At 38.9% G+C, this 10,331-nt stretch overlaps 1 pseudogene; it reads right to left on the reverse strand.

The window, feature by feature from the left end:
* Positions 1-709: 709 nt before the first annotated feature.
* LOC123387714 lies at positions 710-871 on the reverse strand (annotated as a pseudogene).
* Positions 872-10,331: the final 9,460 nt, after the last annotated feature.

Genomic DNA, 10,331 nt, shown 5'->3' on the forward strand with positions numbered 1-10,331 from the left:
GATGGGGTTAAGGAGGATGACTGAGTGTAGTGAAGTGGGGGAGCTTAGCAAGGCCAGTTAATATTCTTCTTGGCATCCCTCTCTTAGAGATAAGGATGCGTCTTTCTTTCAGGTTTAGGAGTAACCTCTCACATGAGGGTTTTATGTTCTGTTTCATGGGAGAAGGATGAAGGGAAGATTCAAGATTTCCTCAGACTCCTTCAGCTGAAAATATTCAATATCCCAAGCTTCCATATTTGGGACAGTGTGTCCTGAACTCTATCTGAAGGAAATCCTTAAGTGTTGAACCTGCCTTTCCTTTATGAAAACTATTTCAGGGATAGCAATAGCCCTACTGTATGAAGGAAAGTCCTATACAGAAAGATTCTATCTAATAATTACAAAAGGAACGAAAGGATGAGAAAAGCGGTTTTGCTATCTCAATGGAACAGTGAATACATTTAATGATTGCCATTATTTGATAGTAAAGAAAACTGGTGAATGCTAATGAGGAATTTTTTATATTAGGAGATCTAACACTGTGGTACAACGTGCCCAGTCCTTACCATGTCACCGATGTGCTTTTCTTAGAAAGGGTCTTTGAATAAGCCACAGACTTTTCTTCAATTTTTTCCCATCTCTACCCTGTCTTGTAAGACTTGGTCAGTTTTTTCTTGGTGTTCTGAGTCTACAAAAGGTTTCTTATTTGTATATTCTTTTGGTCATGTCAGTTTGCAGAAACATGAATGAAAATACGAATTTGATACATGTCTAAATCAAGATCTTATGTGGAAGTATATCTAACTTTTTCAATTTTTTTCTCTTTTTCAATTAGCAATAATCGCGCCTCGGATAAACCTCATTGGCTACGATATTGCCACTGTGCAAAGCTATTTTTTTTCTCTTTTTAAAAGTATTAACAATTCTAATTCATAAGCTACAAGCAGTCTTAAATATACTGTCTTTCAATTATGAATTGCACATACATAGCTATATCTATTTTTTTCTTTTCCGTGTATTTCTAAACACACAACTATCTGTGAGTCACATTTTATAGTTCCTAACCTAGAAGTTAAAATAAAGCAGTTGCATTATGCTTACTACCTTATTATGTAAAGCAATCAAAAAAGTAGATAAAATCTATAAAGAGACTCTATATTTTGCTAAAAATATAACAGTTTTAAATGCTATTTATTTCCTCTGTTAAATTCCCACAGTTAGTGGAGCTATCTTTTTGTCAGCAGGTGGAATCCTGCATTAGTAGTGGGCTCAACTCTTTTAAGGAATTTCACAGAAGGTCCTGTATGCACAGAAATCTCGAGAATTGCTTAAGAATAGAGAGTCTCTGTTTCTATCCTGAGAGCCTCCCTCAGCAAAGAGCAACGAGATTCCTTTCTCTCCTAAAGGACAGTTACTCCTCTAAATTTGAATTCAGGCTTTCAGAGATAGTTATAGCTTAGAGCAAATATAAGGAAACTCTGGGGTAATTGGGCAATCCTTGACACAGGGCACACATTCTTGCTTAGGGACTAAACAAACGTAAGGCATGGGGAGGTGAAACCATGGATGCTTTATTGGTTTATACTTTGAGAATGGGTCTCAAGTTTACTACTTTTAGGGGGAAGAAAAATAAACCCACAACACAACTAAAATCTTACCCTTATTTGGCAGAAAAGCAAGCAAACAAAACCCCCCAAATCCATATATGCTTGCAAACAAAAACCCAAAAATCCATATATGCTTGAAAATCTACTCTACACCTGTAAAATAAATTTAGTAAGTAAAAATCAAACTGCACTGCTATTCCAAGTGAATGCATCCTACTTTCATTCACCTACTTAAAATGCTGGGCCTCCGGGTTACTACTCTAGATTCCCTACCAGCACAAACCATGCTGTGTATACCTTTGAGTGGCCTCTGGTGTTAAATCTGGGATATGCACACGTCCTGTGAATGTTGGGTCTTGGTTCGGGCTGGATTTACTTAGACTACTAGCTGGCTTGCTCTCCTGCCTCAGTGCCCCCGTTTATACTTCCAGCCTAGCGGGATGCCTCCAAGAGCTGCAAATTCCCATCCACACTTGATATTTTCTATTTTACTAACATTTGCCAGTGACAGCTTGTTACTGTCTTAATTTGCATTTTCTTGCAGGTTACTGACTCCCTTCATGGGATGGTTAGTTTCGAGGAGTAAAATTTGTTTACTGCAAAGTGCACGTTGATAGCCTTTTGCTGGGTAATTACACTGGACTCTGAAACCAGTGTCCAGCAGGACTGCAAAGAAGCAGTGGTGAGCATTTTTAAAGGCTGTTTTTCTCAAGTTACAGTATCTCTTTTTTTTCTATCGGCATTTACATCTGAGATATTCTATAACCTAGTTTGTAGAAGTTCTCTCTCAGAGAGATATAAAGTTGAAAGAAAAGATTGTATGAGCACAGAAAATGCTTCAGGCATATCTTCTCCTGGAAAAAATAATGAAGAATGAAAGGGAATGTGTAAGAGAGGGTCCCATTAGAGGTGATAAAGCCAGGGGAGCATAAACCCATTTTTAACTATACCGGGTCACCCCTAGGATGCCTGGCAGCGTGAATGACTTGTGCTCTCACACAAATAGGATTAGTTGTGAAAGTCCCAGAAAAAAGTGTGCTCTATGGTTCCCCCACCCACGTCAACTTTTAAATGTGGTTTTGGGATTTACCATTAAGTGAGAAGTGATTTTTAAAATGGTTGAAAAGCACTTCAAAATGGCTTTTGGGGACTTAAAGCAACTAAAATTAAACACACACACACACACACACACACACACTAACTGATCTCAGCATCCCTAGATGGATACAAAAGGAAGTAACTTTCTAGCCATTTCTAGGGCCTACTGACCAAGAGAGGCAATGTTTTGTTGACTTTATTCCTTCAATCCGTCAGGCATTTTATATGAATTATTTCTGCATATCCATTCACTCACTGGGCGCTGACAATTTCACAGCCTTAGATGCTTTCAGAATTGACTTCTCTTCTCTATTTGAGCCACTGCTGATCTCCAGGTCAGGAACTTATCATCCCTTGTCTGAAATAGCTCCTGCTTGAACTTCCAAAACCTGCCTCCAGTCCTGTCTCCCTCAAATATTCTCCATAATGTCGCTGCTGGAAAGCAGCTTGAATGCAAATGTGTTACTTTCTTCTCAAAACTTTTTTAGCGGTTGCTCATTCTTCTCCACAGAAGGCACAGACACCCTCAAGCGACAGCCCTTCTGAGACATCATCTTCCTCCTCTTTTTCATACTTGTCCTCGACAACATGGCGTGGCTGATTTTTAGCTCCAAACCAGGGGTGGTCTCCTATTCCCGATGTTTTGCTCACCCTGCTCTTTTGGCCTAACTGGCCCCCTCCTCTTGGCTCCTCCAAATCTGTCCCCTTCACTCCATCTGGCTCAGGTCTGGGGTGGACAGCTGTCAGTCCTTCTTCCCAAGCATGCTGAGCTAAGCATTCTTCTGTGGCACCTCCTAGGTATCTGTGACTACTTCAATTATTGGATTTGTCAGATTCTACTTAAACTTTCTCTCTATACCCATCTGAGGCTCTGGCGCAAGTATTCTTCAGCAAAGGAAAATATTATCTGTTTTTCTTTACGTAGATGGTAAAAATATATTTTGAGGATAGCCAAGGTTTCTTTCTAGGAAAGAACATGGTTTTGGATTAAGGAGACACCTTAAAGGTTGTGAAGATTTTAAGAATGGGAATATCTATGTGTGCATGGGTGGCTCAGTCAGTTAAGCATCTGCCTGCCTTCAGCTCAGGTCAGGATCCTGGGGCAGAGCCCTTCATTGGGCTCAGCAGGGAGTCTGTGTCTCCCTCTGTCTCTTTCCCTGCTCATGCTCTCTCTCAATTAAATAAAAATTTTTTTTTTTCTAAAGAACAGGAATATCTAATACTCAGCTCACCAACTTTTATTGTCTTGCTCAATGATACGAATGCAGTCTGTTGTAACTTCAGTAAAGCATACTGCCAATAGAGTCTTGAGCCAGTAAACTTTGTGAAATAAACTTAGTAGAGGATGTTACTAAGTAAATTTGGTAGAGGCTGTCATATGGAAAAAAGGATGTGCCCAACGGTGGCAAAATACAGAGAAAATATCAAGAATTCATTGGAATTCTTTAGGAACTGTTGTCCTGGAGGAAGAAGAATTCTTAGAATTTTCAGAAATACATGGAACATTTTTTAGATTTCCTACTGTAAGCAATTTGATGTCTGAATCAATTTTACCATAAAAGAAAAGGAAAAGGATGTCAAACTAGAAGACTTGAACCAACAAATATTTAATAATATAGGAAAGTAAACTGTTACATGAAAAATAGACAACAAAATGGCAGAGGCAGGATATTCTTTTGTGTAGGAACAGTTTCAATCTGGGATATCTGGGGGGTGCATTCAGTTAAGTGTCTGCTTCTTGGTTTTGGCTCAGGTCATGATCTCAGGATCCTGAAATGGAGCCCTGTGTCAGGCTCTGAAGTCAGTGGGGTGTCTGCTTGAGATCCCCTCTCTCCTGCTTGTGCTTGCCTTCTCTCTTTCTCTAAAATAAAGAAACACATCTTTAAAAAGGAAAAAGAAATAGTTTACATCCATGCATAACAAAGGGAAGATAATAAAACATTAGTAGCAGTTTCTTTGGCTGATATATTTTATTTATTTTTTAATGCTTTTCTCTAGTTGTCATACTGTCATGACCAAATACTGCATTTTATTATAGGATAAATTTTTTGAATGAAAGTTGAAAATTATAGGGAGTATTTACCACTCTTTTTCTCTCAAATTTTCCTTTGGCCTCTGCTGGAATCCAGATTTAGGTAAAGTAGGAGAAAGATAGCTTTGGTGCCATTTTTAGCCGTCCTTGGGAAATCTGTTTCCTTCATTTTTAAGTCCCTACCAGTGGCTCCCATTTGTCCCGTGGTATTTCTTGCTCTCTCTTACAATGAATTTGCTCCCATTTTCTTCTGGTGAAAAATTAACCAGTATCTTCTTCCCTCAGCATGTTATCCTCCTTTTGGAGATAAGATAATTTGGAAAAATAAATCCTTGATAACTGTTCCTTCTCCGTAAATTATCTCTTAATTGAATCCTCTTCCTTTCCATTCTCTCCAATTGACCTATCGGCTGTGTTGACTTTGCCTAAGAAACATCTTGCAAACCTCTGTCATGTTCCCCCAGGCATTGTCTTCAGGGCCTTATTATTGCTTCCTGTAGCTCTTGCAAAGATCTGCTAGCTGGTCTCCATTTCTTCAAATGCTCCCTCCTCTTTTCATTATCCAAAGGGCCCCGAGAGTTATCTTTACACTGATAGACAGGATTACTGCATCTCCTTTGAGAATCACAGAACAAGCTCTGAGGTTGCATTGGCATGTTGAGAAATATTGCTCTAGAATATCGCCGAAATCTCACAGCATCTCACGTAAGGCCAGGTGTGACTTCTCAGTATCAGCTTTTCTCGTTCTCTCTCACTCCCTGTTTCTGCCCAGAGATTTTGTTTCCTCAAACCGCAGTGTGTGCTTTCTGTATGCTATCCTCTGCCAACTTTTACTCTCTGTGGCATCCGCCTGCATGATTCCTGTTCATTCTCCTGTTCATTCTTCAAAACCTTGGCGATGCGGTCTCTTCCACATCGTATAATTGTCCCTCATACATAGCTGTCCCTGCTATGCTAACAAGGTGGTTTCCCCGTTATCTATGACAATATTTATTGCACGGCATTGTAATTATTGGCTGATATACTCATCTCCTCATTATTTCCTGAAGTCACAGAAGAGCTATGCCTTGTCATCTTGACAGTTATAGAGCCAACATATAGTGATCTCTAAATAAATGGTTGGGGTGTGAGATGATACAAATGAAAATAGAGTTTAAGTGCCAATTGTCTAGGAAGATCTTTCTCAGAGTAATCTAATGCTACAATACCATTCTTTCTTCCCAGCACATATGCATGTGACAGTGAGGAGGACTCGCTGGTATGCGAGCTCTCCCTATGGGAAGGTTGCCCATTCTATTAACATAGTTGCTCTTCCTGATCTGATATTGAGTTTTCCCTGAGGTTTTGCTCTAGAAGGTTAACGAATCTTTTCTGCAAAGTACCAATGAATAACTATTTTATTAGGCTTTGCTGGCTGTTGTGAGGAGCAGCTAGGATGTAGCCATGGCTAACGTGAATATGCATGTGTGATCCTTTCACAAGAATGCTTTGTTTACAAAAACAGGCAGTAGGCCAGATGTGCACTCTAGGTTGTTGTTTACTGATCTGTGGTCTGGCTTGAGAGTCTAGGTTAAGGCATCTAAACTCTTGGCCAGATTATGATGGGTTTAGATTTAATACATCTGCCAAGGAGTGCTGAGCCTGTGGTATTTCAGGATTTTTGTGATAAGTGGGGCATATGTACAGTCTGATGCAAGGTCCTTGCTACCACCTACTCACTGATAGAACTCCTTAGGAGGATTTACAGTGTTCAGTCTCCTTAGGTTTTTGGTGCTAGGTCTTCTAAATAGAGTTCCTGATGGTCACACATCAGAGATGATGCTCTGAAATATTCTGTATCATTGTCACTTCTGGAGCAAGTCCTGAACCACCTCACGTCTTCAGCAAGAAATACCCTGCTTCTTGGAAGCAACACTTGCAAAAGCTCCTCCCACCAGTCATGGGACTCAGTATAGACTAAATTGCACAAACCGTGCATTTGAACCCTTCTGTGGAGAACTACATCATCCGAGGCATCTCTGCAGCAAGGACACCCCAAGCCAGCAAGAGCAGTAGTTTTGCTCGTTTCTTCCAGGCTGTTGTGACCATTCTTCTTCTTCTAGCCCTGGTCATCCTACAGTTTAAGCACCAGTTTGCAGATCATTTGGAGGATTTCTGGAAGAATAGGTAGGGAGGGTTCCTTAAAAAAATGGAAAAAAAGAAGAATTAGGTTGTATATTAAGTACTTCAGGTACATGAAATATTTCAAATTACATTTTTAAGAATGTGTTTTGCTTAACCACAGGTTGACCGTACATTTCGTGATACCTCGTGTATACCATGTTCTCCATCTTCAAGTGAATGACCCAAACAACAGCTTCTTTTGAGAACAGTACTGACCACCCTGCCAAACTGGCAAGAAATGATGTGTTGTTAAACAGGTATTAAGGTTAATAACAGGTATTAAGGTGTTTGTTATAATACCTGTTATAATAAACAGGTATTAAGGTTAAACAGGTATTAAGTACTACGTCTGAGATGCGGAAGAAGCAACATTAGTTTTGTCTTCTCATCCTCAAATCCAATCTCAGGATATCATGGATGATTTTAGCAGCATTTGGTTTGATGCCTTTGGGTGGAGACAAATGAGAAACTGCAAAAGCCAACAGAGAATTGTACAGATTTGTATTTCTTTGGACTTACGATTTCTGTGCTCCTCCTGATAATTCGTGTCCAGTTTTCATTGCTGTCTCTTACCTCTGAGGATGAAGTAATTCAAAAAGCCCTCTCCTTGGGTATCACCTTTGCTGTCATCTTGCTTCATGATCCTGTGCCTGCCATGGTGAGTGAGCACCTTTGAAGCAGTACTTGCCAGGAAACAACTGTTTCTGGAGATCTCAATGTGACATCCTAAGAAACAGATGAGCTGAGGCAAGATTGTCATTTTATCTGGTAGGACAAATTCAAGGTAGGCAATAAAATTTTATAAGAAGTGTAAGCAAAGATATTAGCATTAGGAGCTCTTCTATTTTTTAAACTGTATTTCTTTTACTATACTGTCATACTTTACGGTCTTTTCTATATACACATGTTAAATTAAATCCCAACATCTACAATACTCTCAAGGTATCCTCAACATTGTGAATAATTTATAAAAAACTGTGCTGGAGTTATCTTTAAAATGTCAGTTATTTTCCAGTAAATGTCCATCTCCTTAAAGAAATAAAAGAAATTTGAGGAGAACAGAATCTCAATAATTCAACCAGGTTACTTGCTGAGGCAAAGCTTCCCTAGTAAGCAGGACCAAACTTGGCTGTTATTTTCCCTAAGAAAGCGTAATGATTATATTTTGGAAATCTATTATACTGGTGGTCCCATTCCAATGCTATAATTAAGAGTATGTGATTTTTCTTTAATTAGAAATAGTGCCCTTAAATAACCAAAATGAAGTTTATTGAATTTTAACAAGAATTCTTCTGATTTTTAAAAATTTAAAAACAGGAACCCAGTTTTAGTCAATGTTTTTATGTGCTTGCCAACATACAACCAAAGAATATCTGACCTAAATTAACACCTTGGCATGAAGAATGTCAATAGAGTATTTTAAAATATTGATTTAAATGTTGATTCTTCACTCTGTAAAGGGATTTTTTTAGTTTTCTGCAATATATGTGTTCACTTGCATAATTATACATATCTATGTTTTTATACATATCTGTACCTTTAACTGTTGAAAAATACCTTTTATTTTTTATTTATTTATTTTTAAAGATTTCATATATTTATTTGACAGACAGAGATCACAAGTAGGCAGAGAGGCAGGCAGAGATAGAGAGGGGAGAAAGCAGACTCCCCGCTGAGCAGAGAGCCCGATGTGGGGCTCGATCCCAGGACTCTGGGATCATGACCTGAGCCTAAGGCAGAGGCTTTAACCCACTGAGCCACCCAGGTGCCCCCAAAAATACCTTTTCTTAAAAAGCTTTGAGAGTAGAGTGGATTCAAGCATTACATCCCTTTTACAAATGAGGAAGGTGAAAAAAGTAAGGTTGAAGTAACTTATGTTAAGTCCACATATGTAATTTGTGTCTATCTGTGGGGCCATAAACCAACGCTACTGACTTCTGATCCAGTGGTCAATAACCTACTTTCTTTCAGTCAGGAATAAGAGTTTGAATTGCTGAAACAATTTGTCAGTCATGGAGTTAAGCTTTGTAATACTACCAACAGAAAAAGAGAATAGAAAAAAAAAAAAACCGAAACACTTCTTTGGTGGAAATTTTCAAGTATCTCTTGTTGCTGCTCTGTCATTTTTCCTTGGCAGACCTATGTTTACTCTGGTAGGTTTTGTCGTGAGTGTTTGAGTCTCTGGAGGGATGGGCTGAGTCCTCCCTGTCTTTGATTTGTATCATTTCAAGAACAGTAGGCAGGTCAATTCAGTGCTCTGAAATCAAAGCCATCTAAATCAGCAATTAAGCAAATTTCTCCTGGGAATAATTGAACATGACTGACTTTATGAAAATGAATCAAGGAAAGCTCATTCAAAATAAGAGTTGGAATTCTCACGCGTTGCCACTTGTGGCAGCTTCCATAGGTCAGCAGGAATAAGAAAGATCTCTTGGCTGGGGAGGCGGGTGGTGGGGGTAGGGGGCGGGGGGGGGGTGTGGGGAGTAAGCTGCCTCCACCTGCAGCCAAGGAGAAGCTGCCACCACTTTGAACTCGAATTTTCCTTCCAAGAAGTTTTGTTTAAAACAACTGCTCCCAACTTCCTTCTTTTCTCTATGAAAGGATACTCTTGAGGGGTCCGGCTGGATCATTTGAAAGAGCATGAGATTCTCCTTTGTTTCTGACTGGCTTTTGGTTTCCCATAGTTTGCATGTCCCCAGTTGCAATTCCTCTGCTACTTCTGAATAAAATCATTTGCTGCTCAATAACCTTTGCTGTTTATTTCTTAAGGCTGACAATTTTTCAATTGTGAAGTTGTTTTGTTATCATTTTACCCATACACTTGTTGAAAGATAGTGAGGGAAAAGCAGATATTGTAAAGTTGTTGTTATTATTTTACTCATACAATCATTGAAAGACAGTGAGAGAAAAGTAGATATAGTTTGTGCATATAAATGAAAGGATATGAGGAAAGAAAAATGGATAGAGTTTACATTCTAAGATTTGTTATCCCTTGTTTCGAAAAAAAAAATGATGTGGTATTTCCTTCTTACGTTTTTCTAACTGAACAATAAATCTCTTTGTCAAAATTTTATTAGATCTTTTTAAAAAACTAGTAATAATTTTGATCTAATCATAAATGAAGCCTGAAACATAGAGAACTCCAGGAAATTCTAAGTCAGTCATGAATCTGGAAAAACACACACAACAGCCCCCCTCCCCAATCAAACAAAGAAAAAACAAACAAACCACCTCAGAATTCCTGGCTTCTAATACACCCTCACCCAGAAGGTAAAATTAGTTTCCTGAAAGTTAACAAGACTGCTTACAGCATCCTCAATATCAAACTTAACAAAGCAAATAAAATCCTGCAAGTTGCAGGCGGCTGTGGAAAATCAGTTTTGCCTAGGAACGTTCCCATGAAACCAATCAGAAGGGGAAATGGTATTGCATTACGTGGAGCACTAGGGAAG

Source organism: Mustela putorius, unplaced genomic scaffold (assembly GCF_011764305.1).
Source record: "Mustela putorius furo isolate JIRA1106 unplaced genomic scaffold, ASM1176430v1.1 tig00003858_pilon_pilon_pilon, whole genome shotgun sequence".
In the NCBI taxonomy this organism is placed as follows: Eukaryota; Metazoa; Chordata; class Mammalia; order Carnivora; family Mustelidae; genus Mustela; species Mustela putorius.